The 20962-nt window shown below is 48.1% G+C and overlaps 1 protein-coding gene across 1 annotated transcript in view; it reads right to left on the reverse strand.

The window, feature by feature from the left end:
* The window catches only part of BBS2 (Bardet-Biedl syndrome 2), a 1290628-nt gene that overhangs the window by 546237 nt on the left and 723429 nt on the right, over nucleotides 1-20962 (reverse strand). The window lies entirely within an intron of this gene.

Consider the following 20962-nt stretch of genomic DNA (forward strand, 5'->3'; position numbering starts at 1 on the left):
CCAGACTTTCGCAACCAAGCAAATCTCCAGGTTGTTGTACTTGCCGCCATGGCCCTGCTGATGCGGTCAGCAGATTCGATGCCAGTTTGAAGGGATTCGCACATAGCGTCTTTACCATCCTTGATGATGTTTATGAGCGCTTCCCTTTCTTCTCCCTCCGGGAGGCAGTCAGCCGCTGATGAAGCACACTCCCAAAGTGTGTGGCTGAACCTTGCGAGCGTACAAATAGCATTGATGGATTTCAACGCCATGCTACATGCGGAAAAGACTTTTTTGGCCATAGAGTCATATCTCTTATCATCCCTGTCCTGTGGAACAGTAGGGTAAGCCGATTTACTTCCTGCTGAAGTAGCTGCCTGAACAACCAGACTCTCCGAAGTTGGGTGTTTGGATAAATATTCCGGGTCAGCAGAAGACACCCTATTATTTAGCTGATAATTTTTTGTTAACTGCCGGGATTACCTCAGGTGTTTCCCAGTTTGCCAACATTTTCCTTTGTAATGCCGCATGAAATGGCACCACAGGATCCTCCTGTGGACCTTTGACCAAGATGTCTGTGAGGTCGTCTTGCTGAAAAACAGGTGAGGGTGTGGACCACCCCATAAACTCTATTATCCTTGCCATCAAGGTTCTTTAAGGGGTTTCCACATGTTCCCCTGGGTCTGGTGTGGCAAATTCCACTTCTGGGGAAGTGTCCAACCCACTTGCTTCCTGTAGGGATTCATGGAGGTCTTTCAACCTACCTTCCTCAGAGGTAAATTCCTCTGGTGCAGGAGTTGCAGATCCCTGCAGCTCAAAAGGTCTTTACTGATCCAAATCCTCCCCTTCTTCATAAATAGAAGATAAGACTCTGGAGTGATCAGGTCTTGAAAATGGTATTAATCCCATTTCCAGAGCAGAAGGAGCCAAATTCGTCATGATTGGCTGAGAAAACGACGACGCGGACGTCAAAGGCTTCGAAGCCATCGAAAAAAGCGTCGAGAAAGGTGGTAGAGGCCTCGATGAACTTGAGAGTATCGGGATTCTACTCGAGGTTGTCGACGACATTCTCGTGCTCGAGGCTTTGGGTATGGCCACTGGCTGTGAGGTAGCCGTGGGCTTATCCTTTCTCGGCGTCGACGTAGAAGACGGCGTCGACTCGACTGACCTGTGCGTGGAAGAACCCTTCGATAACGGCGTCGACGACGGTGTCGAAGACGCAACTTTGCCTTTACTCGAGGGTTCGTGACGCTCTTGAGTGGCTTCTTTCGCCGGGTGCTGTGACTCGCGGCTTATTGATTTTTTGGGTCTTTCACCCAGGGTATCACCCTCAGCAGTCTTCGAGGGGGTCGAGGCCGCTTTTTCGAAGACGCTTAGCATCTTTTTCCTGAATTCCTCCCACTCAGCCTGAGAGCTATGTTTTGTGGGGCAGGAGACCCTTTTTGGGGAAACGGAAGAAGACGAAGACGAGGAAGGGGAACTTCAACGTCTCTTTTTTGAATGTTTAGATCTCGAAGAGTGATGGGAACTGCTTCGAGACCTAGAACGAGAATGTCTTTTGCGATGGCGAGGAGACGAATGTCTCGACTCCGCTGAGGAAACTTTCAAAGAAGTTTTAACTGCCTTACCTCTCTCGAGCTACCCCTTACGCTCCTTCAAGGCTTTCGCCGTTATGGACATGCAGTCCTCGCACTCCGAACAATGGTGCTCGATTCCCAGGCACCATAAACAGATCCTGTGAGGATCCGTCAATGACATTTTCTTTCCAGAGTCTCAACATGTTTTGAAGCCGGACCGTGGAGTCGTGGGTTCGGGTGAGAAAGCCATCGAGTACGAGTCAGTATTCACGAAGAATAATGATATATTTGACTGAAGAACTGAGCAACGATATTCCGAGGCCCACGAAGCGCGGAAAAATTGAACTGAGCAACGGACGCTGCGCGAGTCTATTTATACGCGTGATGACTTTGGCGCCGATACAGAGGCCATCGAGGGACATCGGCTCGAGGGACGTTGACGCGCAGCGCCCTCTACTGAAAAAGAAATTCCGAGGCCAGCAAGCTGGGAGATGATCTATCAAAGATAAGGAATACGTCGGAGGACACAATCCCTTTGAAACACGCAGACTAGGAAGTAACGGTGTACAGTGACTCCGCCTATGTAATGTCAACAGTGCATGCAGGGCTAGCACGTTAGAAAAAGAGGGGCTACCTCCGAGCGGACGGCACTTCAGTAGAACATGCTTCCTTATTGGACAGACTTATTAGAGCACTACAGCTCCCAATAAGCATTGTGGTAGTCAAATGTGCAGCGCACACTAAAGGAGCAGACTTTATCTGGCGCGGAAACCAAGCCGCAGATGAAGAAGCAAAACAAGTTGCATATTCTTCGGAAATAATGAGCTTTGATACACCTGATGTGAGAGATGGGGGTGACTGTGATGCTGGAAATGCATCGGAGGGACAGGGCCTCCGTATCCTTGTACTTTACTGCTTTTTATCGTGTTCTGTAGTGTTTTCCACACAGGAGTTCATGTGGGACTCCTGGCGGTGCAGCTCTCTCTGTTGGTTTGGTGAACAGACCCATGGGATACCCTTATGGCACCCATGGGTATGGGTGCAACCCTGTGCCCCTAGTATATGTTTTTGGGCACCTGTGGGTGGCCCACAGAGCAGGGTACAGGCTGGTGGCAGCTCCGTGCTGAAATGACTGGTGCCCTGAGCGTCCTCAATTTTGGGATGCCCAGGCCTGTCATTGGAATCGGTAGATTCCTGATGGAGACAAAATGGCCTCCATGGCTGCTTGCCTTCCATCGCCTGTTACCTTGATCTTCCCGAAGTCCCGGGAAGCCCTGCCTCTGTCCCTTCCCCTGACTGGCTGTTGGGTGGAAGTTCCATATATGGTAGTGTGGGGAAGTGCTGACCAGACTGGCTGGAGCCTTCCCAACGACCGTATGTTGTGGGTACGCCTGTGGGTGGGACCTGGGTGGATAAAGTGTGTGACGAATATGCATTCTATGTTGTGGGTGTCTAGTATCTGGTGGTTGACACAATGACTGAGACAGCCCTGCCCGAAACCAGTATGAAAGCAGTATGAAGTGTTGAATGGCTTGGTACTTGTCCCAATACACATAACTTGTTGTGAGTGTCTGGAGAGAAGTGAATGGCCTGAATGCACTGTGTACCTGATTGGTTGCCTGCCTGCATGAATTCCCTTTGTAGTGATTGGATGCTTCAGTGTGACCCAGCGGAATGAATGGGAGAACAACAGTATATCTGGGGACCTCTCACTGCTAGGAATCGTGTTCAGAGCTGAAGTCCAATCTACAAAGAGTAACTGGTGTGAAACTGACGCTTGACCTTGAAGCCCTGCTGGAAGAGAAGAATTGCTGTTGCTCTCCTTCACCATCTGAAAGCTGCTGCGTCTCCAAGGACTGACCCAGAGAGGACCTGGTAAGGCGCCCTCTTCCCGAGCTAAGAGGGACCATCGACAGATCTTTGTCAAAGCTCCCTGGTAGACAGACCTTCGGCAGGCTGCCGACCCGATATGGGGATTGCTGCGGAACTCCAAGGAGAAGCGCACGGACTGTTGTCCGCCACTGTTGACGACCACCATCACCGACTGGAGCCGCCATGCTCCCATTGCCTAAGAACTTCATTTGATCCAAGGACGCTCTCGTCTGCATCGTCACCTCTGTATCCTGCTGGAGAAGGCCTGACCGTCGACACACTGAGGAGCATCCACCGGTGGGTTTCCCACCACCCAAAGACCACAGAGGCGCTGATGACTCGACGTCCTTGCTGGGCCACAGTTCTTCAAACTCTTTGCGGTCCAGAACTATCGACACTGAGGTGTCCCGCATGCCTCTTCCTGGCATGACGTTTACGCTTCCCCGTCAACGAGCACCGCTAGGAACGACGGGGCCACTTCACCGTCGTAGCTCGACCTGTTCTCCGTCGGACGTTCAACGACCCGTGACTCCTGCCTGAAAGGGAGGACACTCAAGAAGGGCCGTCGATTCCCCGACGTGGAACGCTACAACGCCAAGGTACTTTAGGGTTGCAGAACTATTGGAAAGTCTAGTGTGAACAATATATGGACTGGGCTTGTATCTTTCTTCTACAGGTTGCCCAGGTGGGGGGATCTCCACACAGAACTGTGTCCAGGTAGCGGGACCAGTATTCTGCCAATTGTTCCACCATCTTTCTTTCCTTCCTCTCTTTACTGCTGGTTTCCTCTTTATTTTGATCTGTGTGTCATTCTGACCGTATGCACTTTAATGAGATCTATAACGTTAGTAGTACCACCTTAGAACTGTATGTATTTACCATTGTTGATTTTCGGAGTACAAAGTGAGTTATCGTGATAGTGTATGTGACCTTGAATATTAATTATATAAAGACTGTGTTTTAACCGATACAGTGTGCGGACATTCCTTTGTGGGTGCCTCGGGACTACACTGTACTTAAGAACCAGTCCGCATCACCTCCTGAGAAGCTAGGCCTTGATTGCTCGACCACGTACCAATAATAGAGAATCTTGGCTGGGGTTCTCTGTGCCTCTCCTCAACCATATAGAGAGCGGAAGTACAGACACCCCCCATCGGCGTCTTTACAGTGATAAGTGTGAATGAAAGTTTTAATAACTTGTCAAAAACTCAATTAATGGAAGTACCAGGTGAAGCACCACAGGATGAGAAAGATCAATGGACACAAATTAGGTGTTCTTTATCCCCTTCCGAAGTGCTGTGGTGACAGGAAAGAACTGGTAAACTGGTGATACCTGTACCCTTATTAACGGTGGCGTTAGAACAGCTACACTACCCTGCACATGTCAGTAGAGAAAGCCTTGCAGCAGCTATTGCGGAGGACTAGTTTGTACCGAACCTGCTAGAACACGTTGCATTTTAAGTAGTAAATTGCATCGTATGTCAAAAGTCTACTGCTGGGCATACACTGTGAACAGTCAGAGGAGTTATCCCGCGACCTAATGGTCCTTTTCAGCATTTCCATATCGACTATGTCGCTAGGTTGCAGGTCTGTAATGGATATAGATATATGATAGTGGTAGTATATCCCTTTTCAAGATGGATTGAAGCAGGTCCTTGTACACACCCCAACGCCACTTGTGCTGCGAAATCTTTAGTACGAGAAGTATTTCCTAGATGGGGAATATGTGAAGTATTAAGATCAGATAATGGCCCACATTGTGTAAGTGAAGTATTTGAGCAAATCAGCTTGTTGCTTAGTATAAAACATAAGTTCTCTTCGGCTCATCATCCGCAAGCCACCAGGATATGTGAGGAAAAGATAGCTAAATTGAAGCCAACATTGAAAAAGGGATGGTTACATTACCTGTCTCTTGCATTATATCCGTTGAGGAATCAGCCAGGCTATGACCGTCATCTTACACCGCATGAAATACTAACAGGGAGACGAATGAGGACATCCATCACAATGAGGACATCCATCACAGTGAGGCCCAGAGGACTCCAGAATTTATAAGAAATGGGTTACATGCCTACTTGACGTGTATGACTACAAGTGTCTCTGTCATTTCATAACAGCTCAAATGGACAGGGTGTCGGGCTCAGAACACAGATGAAGACCATACAGCAAACAGACAAAAATAACTATTACTGCCAAAAATGTTCCCAGGAGATCAGGTGTGGAGCAGGTACTTTGTCCGCAAGTGGCACGAACCACGATTTAATGGTCCTTTCATTGTGGAGGACGTCACGCCATCGGCAGTAACATTCTTGGGAAGACGAACTTGGATATTGCTTGGCGGCGTGAAAGTCTACAAACGAGAGTCCCCCTCACCCACATCCCAGTCGGAAGCAAGCAACGGAGAAGAAGTTCAGCACGTGCAGACTAGATCGATGACGAGGAAGAAGGACACAGAGACTGTCCAATAGACAGATAAAGAGTACATTGGACTTTGGTTCTTCCGGGACACTCTTTGTAGCTGCTAAGCAAAGAGTGGGGAAAAAGATATTGTTCTTGAGCCACAGGAGCTTGCTAACATTGGACTGAGACATACTGAAGTCTTGAAAACAAACGGAAATGCCAGACTTAGAATTCATCGTTCACGATTGGAAGGGGGAGCATTTCCCCGATTCCTTTCTCACCAAGTTTCTTTTTGGAGGCACCCATGGGAGTGCCTGATGGCAACGTTCACCGGATCGTTCTCACTGTTTTTTTCTTCATTCTTCGTGCATTCCCTGCACTTGTGGGGAGAACTGTTAGCGTTCATCTGTTCTTGCAAGATCCTAAAAATGGTCCAATCGTGAGGAGATTGCTTGCAGCCTTAATAGAGCGTGAAGGTTGAGTGTGTTGACCTCCAGATGGAGAACATGACCTTCCTGTCGCGAGAGAAGATCCTCTCTTCTTGAAAGATGTATTGGAGGGCAGATGGACATGTCGAGAAGGTCTGGGTACCACGTTCTCCTGGCCTAATCCGGGGCAATTAGGATAATGGTTCTCCCGAACCTTCTCAACCTCCTGATTACTTGAGGGATCACAGGGATTGGAGGAAACGCATACAGAAGTAGAAACTCCCATTCCACCACGAACGCGTCTCCTAGAGCTCCTCTCGGGGGAAATTCCCTTGAGCAGTACAGTTCGCACTTCCGGTTGGCCCCGGTTGCGAACAGATCCACATGAGGGGTTCCCCAAAGGGCAAAGATCTCTTGAATGACTTCCTGAGCTATCTCCCACTCATGAGAGACTGTGCTCTGCCTGCTCAGAGCGTCCGCTGTTGTGTTTTGCTCTCCGGCTAGATGAATTGCCGACAGAGAGATCCCTTCTTGTATTGCCCAGAACCAGAGTTGCATCGCCTCTCTGCACAATGGTAGTGACCCCACTCCTCCTCTCTTGTTGAGGTAGTACATGGCCACTGTGTTGTCCGTCATTATCAGAACATTCTTTCCCCGTATAGAGGGCAGGAAGGCCTTCAGCGCTAGTCTGATTGCCCTCAACTCCAAAATATTGATGTGTAGTTTGGACTCCGATGGAGACCAACATCTGCTGATTGTCAGATCGTTGATATGGGCTCCCCACCCCATAAGTGAGGCGTCCGTCACTACTGTTATCTCCGGCCATGGCTGCCAAAAAGATTCTCATCTGAGGATATGATGTCTGCAAGCCCACCTTTGTAGATCCTGTGCTACTTGGGCTGGGACCTTCAGCAGATCTGACATTTCCCCTGAGAATTGGGACCATTGAGTTCTGAGAGCCCATTGAAGAGATCTCATTCTCAATCTGGCTTCTGGCACCAGAAAAATGCAGGATGCCATCAGACCGAGCAACCTGAGAAAATCGAAGGCTGGAAGATGCTGGGCATTCTGGAATTTTGTTACCATCTGCAGAATGTGGTGAGCTCTCTCTTCGGGAGGCGAGGCTTTGCCCGAACAGGTATCCAGGACTGCTCCTATAAACTGGAGCTTCTGTGATGGTATCATGTTTGACTTTTTTAAATTCAGAGAAAAACCTAGTTTGTGAAGGAAGTGACAAGTCTTGGACAGGTGATCCAGGGCTTGTTCTGGAGAACGTGCTCTGATCATCCAATCGTCCAGATAGAGGTAGATATAAATCCCCCCTCTCCTGAGACTCGCTGTCACCACCGCCATCAACTTGGTGAAAACTCTTGGGGCGGAGGTCAACCCGAATAGCAGAACTCGAAACTGATAGTGAGAATTACCAATCGCAAACCTCAGGTAATTTCTGTGCTTGAGATGGATTGGCACATGAAAGTAAGCATCCTGAAGGTCCAATGATAATAACCAGTCCTGGAGTTGGAGAGCCTGAAAGATCTGAGAAAGTATGACCATCTTGAATTTGTCCTTCCTTAGGAACTTGTTCAAGTTTCTCAAATCCAAGATGGGTCTCAGTCCTCCGTCTTTCTTTGGAATAAGGAAGTATGGGGAATACCAACCCTTGTTCCTCTCTGCTACAGGTACATGTTCTATTGCACCTTTCTGTAGCAGGGTTACAAGTTCCTGCAACAGGAGCGGATCCGGATGTTTGGCAGAGTTGTATTCTGGAGGATGATTCTGAGGTTTCTTTAGAAAAGGAAGGCAGTAACCCTGGGATACTGTTTCCAGTGCCCAAGCATCTGAAGTAATGCCCCGCCATTCTTCTAGATGCTGTGAGATTCTGCCTCCCATCGGGGTCTTGTGGATCAAAACCGCAGAGTGGTTTTGCGGCCGCTGCAGCAGCGGCTGATGGTACAGATGCCGTTGCAGGGGCTGATCTAGCACCTTTTCCTCGTCCCCGAGGACATTTTCTTTGACCTCTCTGATTGGCCTGCCCTCTTCCTCTTCCAATTGAGGAATAATAGTGAAAAGGACGACCCCTCCAGGAAGATGAGCCTGTTTAGGGGCGTTGCTGAGGCTGTCTCATAGCGGCACTGAGAGATTTTGCCGCCACTTTGAAGGTCTGTAGCTTCTCCAAACCTTCATCTGCCTTGCTACCGAACAACCTCGAGACATCAAAGGGCATATTAAGAAGTCTGGATTGCACATCAGGAGCAAACCCAGACTTTCTTAGCCACGCAAATCTATGTAGCACTGTGCTAGTCGCCATGGACCCGCTGATACTGTCAGCTGTGTCTAATCCTGATTGAAGGCATTCTCCCGAAGCCTCCTTTCCATCCCTTATAATAGCTAGAAAGCCATCACGTTCTTCACCTTCTGGGATGTGTTCAGCTGCCGCCGACATACAGTCCCACAGGGTATATGTGAACCTTGCCAAGGTACAGGTTACATTAGTAGACTTCAAAGCCATACTGCCAGATGTGAAGATTTTCCTAAACCATGCTTCCACCTTTTTATCGTCCCTATCTGGAGGGATTGTAAGGTATGCCGCATGCTTTGTGGAAGTGGCTGCCTGTACTACCAAACTTTCCGGAGTTGGGTGATGTCGACTTTGATGGCGTATGATCTTTCGACGCCATTTTATTTCCCTCTGCCTTCGATTTATGCACCGAAGGATCTGACTTATGAGGTGATCGAGAAGAGTCTCTCGATGACGCTCTCAATGTCTTTTTATCAGTTTTTCTTGATTTGGGCCTTCCTCTGTCACTTTTCTTGTGAGCAGGAGCATGGTCTTCTTTAGCTATTTTTGAGGGGGCCTGGGCCGCGCTCGAATTTTTTTCGCATGGAGACTCAAAAAGCTTCACATTTTTTCGGGGAGTCATGTTTAGATGGACATGTGATGACCTCTTCCGAAGATGTCGAAGAGGATGAGGAAGATCGATGCCGTCTCTTCTTAGCCTTCTTAGAAGACGAAGAAAAAGACTTCCTCGATCTACTTCTCGAATTACGTTTTTTATGATATGACTTCGAAGACTCGTGCGAGTCTCTCTTTTTTAAAGTGGACTTCGAAAAACCCTCCCCCATCGCCCGTTTACCTCTATGCTCTTTTAGGGCTTTGTGGGTCATCGACTGGCACGAACCACAGTCTTCCGTACGGTGGTCGGGACCGAGACACCATAGACAGTTCTTATGTGGATCCGTCAAGGACATCTTCTTTCCACATTTTAGGCATTTTTTAAAGCCTCTCTTCGGTGTCAAAGGGTTTGAATACGACGACATCGCTTTTTCTCACAAAATACTGAACGCCGTTTTACTCGATCCGAAGCGAAGCTAATGGAAAAACGGAACTGAAGCCAACGGGCGCGCTCGAGGCTCTTATACGGGGGATGACGTCGATGCTCGACGGATGCCGCCGAGGGACATAAACGCCGTGGCCTCGAGTGGAGCGCCCCCTGCTGGAGAGAGAACATTTTTTCCAAGGCGAAACCTAAAGGTAAGGAAATATCTAAGATGAAGAATACGTGGGAGGACACAATCCATTCGAAGGGGGAGTGTAGAGAAGGAGCCAAGTACCCCCACCTCAAGCACCACTCCCATGTTGCTTATATGCTGGAAACCAGAGTGTGAGACACGTGCAGTGCCAGTGAAAATAACAATACCAGGGAGAATCCTGGAAGCAAGATTCCCATTGAGAAAAACGAACCTGCATACACGGCAGTATGAGCGCCATTTGAATGAAATTCCAGAAGTGGGAGAAATTAGCAAAAGGGAAGGTTGGTGATGTCACACGAAGCAGGGCTGACACACCCAGAAGAGATGCAGAGACAAGAGAACGTAAAACATTTTATAGGCGTCGAGAAAGTGTCGAAGATGAGCAACATTTCAAGTTCGAGATGAAGATGTTTATGCTACAGAAACAATGAAGATATTAAGTCCTTTTATACATGTACAGATGCAAGAAACGCAAGCAGACAAAAGTATTCTCACGGCTAGCTATGTAGTGAATAGATTGCGGCATGCGCAAAACATATATATAGGAGTGAATGAACTCTGGACGATTCCACAAACGCATTTTAGCATAGCTGGACCCAGAAAAGAAAAGGCTTTTCCAGTGTGTCGCAGCAGAAAGGCAATTGAATTACAGGAGATGAATCAAAGAAAGGCTAGGTTGGACCAACACCAAGAAGTCAAGGCCGCTCTGAGACTGAAGGATCAAAGAGTAGTTTACAAACGTGTGAAAAGAACAAACTCCTGTTCAGAAGATGGGCACGAGAACAATGAAGACGTCAGAAGTTCATGAAATAAGAGAATTTTAAATGCAGCAGAACTCTAAAACAAGGTCTTCAATCACGTGGATGAGTGAAAATAGATAATCGTGACGTACTACGCCAACTCCAGGCAACAGAGTATGCTATACTCCCTCTTATTCCCAGGCACGAAGAACAAACTCGGGGCCAATCTTCAAAGGGCTAATTGACTGGCAAACAGCAGAGTGATGATGGATAGTAGGCTAATTGGTGCAAAGCTATGGTCAAGACCAGCCCGCCAGCACCTGGAGGCCAGCCTGCATGCTGCTGGCATATGTGGAAAAGTACAGTGGGGTACGAGGGTGCCAACAAATTATCGAGCGCCATGTAATAGAGAGCGCTATAGTTTGTATAACTAATGGGACGTAGTGTATTTGATGACGTTCACAGTGACCTGTATGAGAGGAGGCTTAGTTGCCCCTCCTGATGTTAGAGACCCAATCACTTTCCCTGACCAGTATGCAACATATACCTAGATGTTCCCTTTAAGCCCATCACTTTTCCAAGTAAGTTTTTGAAGCTTGCCACATAGGATGACGTCAATAGTGACGAGTTTTTGCTACATAACCTGTTTTTTTAATAAAACTTGCTGAGTGAGAAGATTGAGAGAATCGTCGATGTTCATTGTAACTCCCTGTTTTAGACTATTGTTAATAAAAACAGATGTGATTTGCCAACTTCCTTAGTTAGTTTTATTATTGATGTTTGAGTATCTTCTGCATCCCCATCCATCTCAAAGTATTGCTATCTCGTCTTAAAGGGCTGGGTAGGCAACCCCAGTTCACTAGCGTGCCAGTTGAAGCAAAAAGTGGCGTCACAGGTAATCCAGAGCATTACAACCTTCCAGGGGACCAAGGTTACAAATACACAAGACACCATCAGACAATTCGCGGCCTTCTATTCCGCCCTATACTCTTCTGACTGCCCCGCCCAGACCCTACAAGACGAATACCTACACACGACTCCACTGAACAAAATCTCCCCTTATGAGAGGCAATGTTTGGATAACATCCAGCGGGTCTGTAACCTTGTAGAGACAAAGGGCACTCCAGTGATCCTCTTATTTTTGGACGCAGAAGAAGCATTTGATCGCGCAGAGTGGTCTTTTCTGTTCTGCACGATGGAGATTAAGGGTTTTGGGTTGGCATTTCTACAAAAGGTCTGGGACAACTATGGAAACCAGATAGTTAGGATTTTGATCAATGGCCAACTCTCTCAGCCCATTCCCCTGAGATATAGCACCAAGCAGGGCTGCCCCTATACCCCCTTCCCGATGCCCCCTTCTCTACACCTTACACCTGAAACCCTGCTTAAGCAAGTTCAGGGCCACGGGGTCAATTTGGGAGATTCTATTCAGCAGCAAAGACAACAAAGTGATGCCATTTGCAGAGGATATGCTCCTCTCATTGACAGAACCTGATCGCATCTTCCAGGCCGTAGTATGGAAGATAGCGGCATTTGGGGCAGTAGCAGGGCTGAATGTTAATATCTCAAAATCAGAAATCCTGAACTTATCGCTTGAATGGGATACATTGGCACAAGCTAAACAGGGCCTCCTTTCAATGGGCTTCACCAAGTCCCTAGCCGGGCTATATGGAGCTAACTATCGACCCCTGCTTAATTAAATCAAAGGGCAGCTACATAGGTGGGGCGCCCTATCAGTGTCCTAGCTCGGAAGAATTAATATTATTAAGATGGTGGTTCAACCAAAAATCCTATATTACTTCCAATCCTCCCAATTCCCTTCCCTCACCAGTTCTTCCAGGCAATAAACAAGATGCTGGTGGCCTTCGTGTAAGGCACTAAGGCCCCATGGTCGCACTGACAGCACTGATGGCAGGGGTTGGAGGGGGGTAGAGGGGCTGGGCCTTCCAAAGTTTTCCTTATTAGGTTGCTCAATTGAGGATCATTAAAGACTGGTTCACTGGAAACCATGACAAGATTTTGGTCTGCATGGACAAGGCAGAAGCGGGGATCTCATTGAGGGAGATATTATGGCTGCACAAGGGGGGACAGACCACAGAAAGTACAGATGAGCGCCATAATAGGGCTACTTGGCTTAATGTGGGATAGAGCAGCACAGGCCTTTGCAATCACTTCACTCCCGTCCCCAATCACCCCACTCTTTCACAACCCCCAGTTTTCGCCAGGTCTCGCTCGAGGATGACTTTTCTAGCTGGAGGGCAGCGGAATGCCTAAAGATGGGGGACATGCTCCAGGGCCCACAATTTAAATCATTTGAACAATGTAAAACCGAGCTGGCGCTAGTGGAAGGTGACAGACTACAATACCTGCAGCTGAGATACTGGCTAAAGTCCCCCTTGGGCCCCATCGAACAAGGCAGTGGCGACAAGACCGTTTATGAGCTTCAAACGATATCTCACCAGTAGCATGCATTCAGACAGCCCCTAACCAGATTAAGCAAAGACAGTGCATTACTTCCAAGTCCCTCTTCTTTGGCCCAGTACTTACTTGTGAGGCAGCACCACACCTCCGGCAGTAGTCCTTTTATTTGTACTCTTCTCTCTTTCGCCCACCTCTGGGTATAATACAACCTTGACACAGGACACTTCATGTACGATCCTACAGTGGCAGTGACATGGAGGACGGGGAGTGTGGGGGGATTGCAGGAGGGGGGGCCCTGTATGGGGGGTCCCTCTCTTCCCAGGGGTCATGCTCTTGGAGGTCCTCCCAGTTGAGTGGGTGACCAACTGCTATCTGGGCCAGTTCCAATGCTCATTGACCACTATCAATGTAGCTGTTTTTGGTACTGGAGTTCTGAGTGTGGCACTGTTGTGATTATAGGACATTTCAGCCAACTGGCTCGAGTTGGGGTGTGTGCATTTCACCTTTGGCTGCTATTATATTTCTTTCTAGGCCCATTCATTACCTAGCTTGAGCATGCCATACAAGTAAGTACTGGGACGAGGAAGAGGGACGTGGAGGTAATGCTCTGATTACTTACCAGTAATCTTCATTACTCCTAGTCATACTCTTCATCGTCCCAGTACGCACAGCCTGCCTCTCCCTCCTGACTGGTAACCATTGACTGGGCACTCTAAGATAGTGGGAAGTAACTGATGAGTATCGGGCGGGGTTGTATTATGCACCAAAAAGAGGAGTGGGGTGAAAGGGAGAAAAGTACAAATAAAGAACAAGTTACTTCTTACCTTGTGACGTTCTTTCGATGGGATGTTCCTCTGACGTATTCCTTATCTTTGATGTTACCCATCGCAGCAAGCTGGGATGGGTAACATCAAAGATAAGGAATACTTTGGAGGACACAATCCCTTCGAAAGAAAGGTTCCTGTAGGAGGTGGGGTACCACCTCACAAGTACGTGGGACGAGGAAGAGTAGGACTAAGAGTAATGAAGATTGCCAGTGGATTTCTGTCACAGTGCTCAACTGTAGGGCCCGCAACATTTTCCTACCGTGGTGGGGCTGTTGGCGTCCTCGGGATCGGCTGCGCCAACATCCGTGGCTTGGTCTTCGTCCTCCACTGGGGGCCGCCATTGTGGGCGCAATGCACACGCACCGTGGTCCGGCGTTTGCTTTCCAAGCATGGGCGGTCCGTAGAGTGCTGTCCATTGCCACGGACAACTCTTTCTTACCTTGTTTCCTTGGAGCCTGTTTCCCTGCATCCCCCCTTGCCTTGCCTTCTCCCGTCTGGCCAGCCTGGAGCTTGTACCGCAGTGTTGTTCCAACTTCTTTGGCAATGCATTGCCTTGGCTGATACCATACCTGTCATTACAGAGCCCATTACTTGATGCCTTTGCCGGATTTGAGAAGGCCTTCTTTGATGTGTTCAAATCACCAAACCAAGCTGCCACCACACAGAGTCAGCTCCTGGAACTCTGTCAAGGCATCCATGACACTCTCCTATGTTGGTCGATTCGAACAACTAGCCACTGAATAATTGTGGCCCAAAATCACTCAACTCACCTTATTCCGGAGAGGATTACGGCATGAATATAAGGATGAGTTAGTACATATACCTGAGACTGCATCCCTACAAGACTTGAAAGACTAAGTCGTTAAGATCAACCATCGTATGACCAAAAGGAGAACAGAACGCAGGCGAACTGAGTGCTCACTTCCCCTTACATGGACTGTTCTCCATCACCTACATCCATAGCCTCGGCTTCCCAAACCGAAACAGCCGGAGAACCAATGCAGATTGGTGCTTTGCGAGGCACCCTGACAGAAACCGAGAGAAGACGTCGGAGGGCCAACCGACTTTGTATGTACTGTGGGAGATCAGGACATTTCTGTACTACCCGCTAAAATGCTGGAAAACTGAAAGGCCTACCTCCGGAGGGGAAGCCGAGGATGGGCCTCATCAAATTAGAGAAAAGACTTCCTGAGATGACCAGATCCCTGATGTCAACCACTGCTATGTTTGTCCTTTTGGTCCATTTGACTTGGGGCACTGGATATACAGAAACCGTGCTGGCCACAGCACTACTGGATTGCAGAGCAACAGGCAACTATCTGGACAAAGATTTTGTAACATCTTCTTGCATACCACAAGAAGCTAAGGAACAGAATGCAGAGGTACAGCTTATCGATGGGCCCCCTTTGTCTTCTGGGCCTATTGACTATCAATCTCTGCCTTTAATACTGGAAATCAATCAACATCATGAAAGATTGCCATTCGACATCATCAAATTGCCTGTAGACCTGATTGTGCTTGGTTTGCCTTTGCTTATGACCCATAATCCAAGCATCAATTGGACCCCTTGCGTCGTGATATTTACTTCTGACCACTGCACTACACGTTGTTGTACCTCCTCATGTGGTCCTGTCCCGACAGATACGGCACAAACCATTCCCGGTAACTGTCTGAGCCAAATGATTTCATGTCTTTCTTATCCAGATGCTTATCAGCAGTTTCAGGATGTATTTCGGGAGCCTGGGACCATTGCCCTACCTCGTCATAGAGGTTTGACTGAAATAAATCTGGTGCCAGACCATGTCCAGCCCAACTGACAAATTTACTCATTGACCGAGGCGGAAAAGATCGAACTGAATAAGTATTTGGACGATTGTGTCGCTTATTGGTTGATCACTCCCTCCAAGTCTCCGCTCGGTTCGCCTCTGTTTTTTGTTCCTAAAAAGGAGGGCACTCTTCGACCCTGTATCAATTACCATCTGCTCAACGACATAACCATAAAAGACAGTTACCCATTGCCTCCCATATCAGATATCCTGGAATCACTGCATGAGGCCCAGATTTTCTCTAAACTGGACCTGCAAGGAGCATATCACCTGGTCAGAATAAAGGCAGGTCACAAATGGAAAATACGCTTTCAAAATACCTTTTGGACACTATGAATACAAAGGGATGCCTTTTGGACTCAGTAACGCTCCAGCAATCTTTCAACGGTTTATGCATTCAGTCTTTTCGGATCTAATCGGCCACTGACTGTGAATGTATCTGGATGACATCTTGATCTTCTCCATCCCATGAGAAACAGGTCATCCATGTATCTGAAGTTCTAAGTCGTTTGCGGCATTACCATCTCTTCACCAAACTTGAAAAATGTCAATTGCACGAGAAAACGATGGGGTTACTTGGTATGTCAAAGGTGCTGAGGGTGTGCAGATGAATACCAAGAAAGTGCAAGCGATACTATCATGGGTACCACCCCAGAATCTCATCCAGAACTTTGCCCAGAAAACACTCAAGCTGACCAAATTGATGAGCACCAAATGGCCTTAGGTATGGAACCAGAAAGCTGAGCAGGCGTTTCAGGATCTTCCAACTTCACACAGGTCACTGGGAGTTTGCGGGGCTCTGCTGGAGAAGTACCCAGCATAAGATGCTGCAACCTCTCCCTTTCGTGGTATTGTATCATGGGCTTACAGAGGATGGAAACAAAAGATGAACACATGGCTATTGTAACACAAACCATGCAGATCAGTCGGGCTGAGTGGCGTACGAAAACAGATCAATGCATAGGACAAAATTAAACACTGCCATGCAGAAAACGGTCCTCCCGATTGGTGCAAACGTTGTTATAGCATCACTCATTTGTTAATATGGCGGGGGGCGGGGTCACACATAAAAGCTCAATGCTTTGGCTGATTCGTGCCACACGCATTACCAGTTGCCACTCCAAGATAGTCCGTCTGATCCTAGCCCCCTTCTCTTCCTCTGTAGCACTGGTTTTGCCATTTAGTGGTTTATGCCACCAAAATGCACCAAAACCATAAAGAAATGTGATATTTTAATAAAGAAAATGAAAGGCGGCTCGGGTACAGGAGAAGATTGATAGAAAATACCAAACCACCCCCATGACAATAAAGGCGGGGGAGTGATAGAAAAAGGAATATAGGGTGCAGAAGGAGGAGACTGACACAGGTGGCACGGTGATAGCTACAGATCTTTATTACTCAAGAAAATAAAGAGAAAACCTAACTTTCCCTATCTCTAAGATGGGTTTCCCTGCCTCAAGTAAAACACTAAGGGTTTTGTAAGAATGTCCTCCGTGTAAATCAATAGTCCACCGTCCTGTGTCAAAAAACCTACTTCTGAACTGTCCCTTACACTTAAAACTAAACTAAAGATAAAGTAGTCCTTCGTGCTCCAAAAGACTTTCCTCTGGACGTGGGATAAAAGCTCACTTCCAGGTGTTGGCTTCTTAGGGGAATGGCTACCTTCCCCAGGTTAAAATGGTCTTCCAAAACTAAAGGCAAAGTTCCAGCACTTTCCTTTGGCAGACAAACTGCGCATCTTTTAACAATCTGTATCAAAGTCTTTTCAGCTTTGGTTACCAGGAGAATGACTCCCTTCTCCTGTCATCTTTATTTTACAGTTCAACACAACCAGGGGGAATGTCTCCCTTCCCCTGGACTTTTTTACTATGAGAATGACTCCCTTCTCAAGGTATCTTGGCTTCAGAGTTCGATACAACCGGGGGAACGACTCCCTTCCCCTGGTCCTATTTCACTTTGGTTTCACAGATCAACACTTTTGGTCTTCCCTTCTGAGGGTCCTAGTCCCAGACTTCCCTGTCTCCAGACTGGGGCATACTTTCTACACTCTCCTGCCAAGTAATGCCATGAGGAAGATGGTTTGTACTCCTCTTTTCTTGTGGCTGCTGGTCCCAGAGCCGTATTTCTCTACTGCTTTAATTTGGCAGACCTGGTTCACTTTCCTGCCAGGTACAGCCACAAAGAAGATAACTTGTAGGATCCTCATTTGTAGGTGCGAGTCCCAGACCCGACCTCTTCTTGCTAGGTTTTTGGTGCTCTTAATGTTTTCTTCTCCCCCAGGAGCTTCCTCCGCACCATTGCTCTGTGTGGGTTAAGTGTCTTCCATGGCTCTGCTGTTCCAGTGTGCTCCTGTCAGTCTCTTCTGCTTTCTGTTTCTCGTGGATTCGCCCATTCTTTCTTGTACTGCTGCAGCTCCACCGCATTTGGTTCCTTGCAGAATGAGTGTCTCGACTCGACTGCTGGGTCCCACTGCATTGCATGCCTGGACCTCTGCTTCTCCCCCTTTCCGATTGTTCCATCCACAGTGCCCCTGGTAGGTATGCTTTGCCTGCCCGCTAGTCTCTCCGTCAGCAGCCTCTTCTATTCTCCACGCCAGACACTCGCGCTTCCTTCAGGGAGGGCTTGGCTACATGTTAAGTCCTTCTTTTGTTTTTATCGTAAACTGACATAGAAGACTAGACTGTTCATTCAAGTTCTCACCATTATTCTTCTTTATTCCGCACTTCCTCCCCGTCGCAGTACTTAAGTAGGTCTCCCTAAGGTAGTCCCTGCTCTTCCTTGTCTCAGTAGTTATTACATTTTCGGACTTAGACAAACACGGAAGTATGGGATATGGAGTTGGACTTAACAGGATAGAAGGTGTGCAGGGTGTGGAGGATGGTTGGCATACTGCATTCTCCTGAGTTGTTCTCCCTGGTTCCTATAGGGGAAGTCTCTCCCCTTGAGATCCTCCCACTGAGTACCACCCCCAGGGGGACTATCGGGTAGCGGCCTCACCTCCTTGGCCTTATGGGAAGGGGCTCCCCTCGGGAAGAAGGGACGATATCTCAGGATTCGTTGCAGCAAGAATAGCAAGAGAGAGCAGCAGGAATGGCAGTATTACTGGAGGAAATCCAGGTTTCAGTAATAAACAATAAATGAAAAAGGAACAGAGAAAAAAAAAGTCCATCAGGCATGTGCTCCAATGCCTCTGCAATGACGGACCCTTGTCCGAAAGGGATCTCGACCAGAGCATAGGAAGCATTTGTACACTGGAAACCCTGGCTCGAAGAGCGGAAAATCTTCCTCTCCCATTCGTCTATTCTCTTGGTCTTCCTGTCTGGGGCAAGGACAGAAAAGAAGTGGTCTTAAGGTTTGCCGTAGCAGCATGCACCACCAAACTTTATGGTGTAGTATGGGCGGAAATGAACATGCAGTCAGACGTTGCTGGCCTGTGGTTTGTTTTCCAGAGGATCGAGCCTGGTTTGGCACAGAGTTCCTTCACTGGCCCCTCTACTGCCTGATTGAAAGGCAAATGTGTCCCCTTCTTTGAACCTTCGTTCAGGTTGTGTTAGCTCATACTGAATCTTGGGGGCAAAGGGGCAGACAACACCAAGGTGTCATCCTCCTTTGCCATCAGGTGCTGAAAATCAGTCTGCGACTTGCCCGGTATGGCAGCTGGGAGCAGGTCGACCTCTGTCGAGATGTCCAGGTCATTAGCCTCTTGCAAGTCAGCCGCAAGATCCACTAGGCCCACTAGTGTCATGAAAAGCCTCTAGGCGCTTGCAGTAACCTGCACTTGCATTAACCTACTGGGCTATCTTGCATGTATTTAGAGCTTATTCGAAGCGTGGAGGAAAATGCTGAACCAGCCAGGCCTCTCCTACTGGGTGAGCCTGCATGCTTGTAAGGGGTTAACTGTGAAGGCCCTTCTTGAAGACAAAAACATCTAGTTTGCAAGAGGCTCTGCGCAGCCTTTAGGAGCCAGGCACAGCCTTGCTCTTCTTTGCTCTGCGATTCAGGTGCACTGATAACACAGGAATGTAAGTCCTTCCCAAAACAACATACACAGAGCCTGGGAGCCAAGACTGACTGTTTCTAGTTGTAACTTTCCAGGCGAAAACATGTTGTGCTGCATAAAGGTTGGGCCCAGAAGATTCTCGAAGAGCTAATATGTCATAGTGATTGACAGGCAGCCTCTAATAAGAGAACTTTACCTGGGCCAGCTAGGGAGGGACTCTTCCTGGGCTGTTTGTGAGATGCGCGCACAGAGAGAAAACAGCGCCTGGACTACCAGCCGTGCACTAGAGGGCCGAGACTCTTAGCATCACACCCCCACTCTGGTGCAGGCCTTTGGGGGCTAGGCCAGTCCCCCCCCTCCGAGGGGTGCCAGGCACACTGAGTGGCTTGGGTCCTGGGTGTGATTCAATCGTATCTTCATCCACGATTCCTAGGAGCGTAAGATCTAATTGCATATTCATCTGCGACTGATAATTGGTATTATTCAGCTTGCACTTTCATTCCCATATTTTTTTTAAAAACAATTTTCTTTATTTTCATTTAACAACAAATAAACACAAAACAAATAAACAACAACTCTCAACATTTTCATAATGTACATTATCCGCTCGGGTCACGGCTAGGCGCCCTCCTCCTCTGTCGAGTTGTCCCCGTTCCTGTCTGCGTGCTGCGCACGGGTGCGGGCAGGTCAAGTCTCCTCTCCTCCCGGCTCACTTGAGTCAGTTGCGCTGTTTTCCTCGTCGCTCCCAAATAAGTCTTGTACCAAGGTATTCCACGCTGGTATTCTGGCCCCACTGTTCTCTTCTCCCCTCTGCGAGGTTCTGGTCCAGACCGTAGTTTGTGCTATTGCCCATTTTTGTAGGTCCGCCCACCAGCCTTCTATCAATGGTCCTGCGCTTGCTTTCCATGCCATTGCGATGCAGCATTTCTACAGAATTGTCATCCGGTCTATCATCTTAGCTATATGGATCCTTTGCTTGTCGCCCCTCGGGAACAGGCCCAGTATGTAGGACGCCGGCGACCAAGCTCGCATATGGACTCCTGCCTTCAACGCCCTTTCCTGTATAGTATTCCAGAAGGCTGTCACACCCGGGCATGTCCAAAACATGTGCACCATATCTGCCTGTTCCTCCTGGCAGCGTGGACAACCCTGTATTTGACTGTCCCCCATGTTTGACATTCTTTTAGGCATTAAATATGCCCTGTGCACTATGCAGAACTGCAGCTGCCTGAACCTTGCGTTTCTGGAGACTTTCTCCGCGTATTGAAGGGCTCTGTTCCATTCTTCGTCCCTGAGGGGTCGCTGAAGTTCCTCCTCCCATTTTGTCCGGCTGTTCAGTGTCCGAGAATTGATGGTGCTCA

This window comes from Ambystoma mexicanum, chromosome 1q (genome assembly GCF_040938575.1).
Source record: "Ambystoma mexicanum isolate Mex_15411 chromosome 1q, UKY_AmexF1_1, whole genome shotgun sequence".
Lineage (NCBI taxonomy): Eukaryota > Metazoa > Chordata > Amphibia > Caudata > Ambystomatidae > Ambystoma > Ambystoma mexicanum.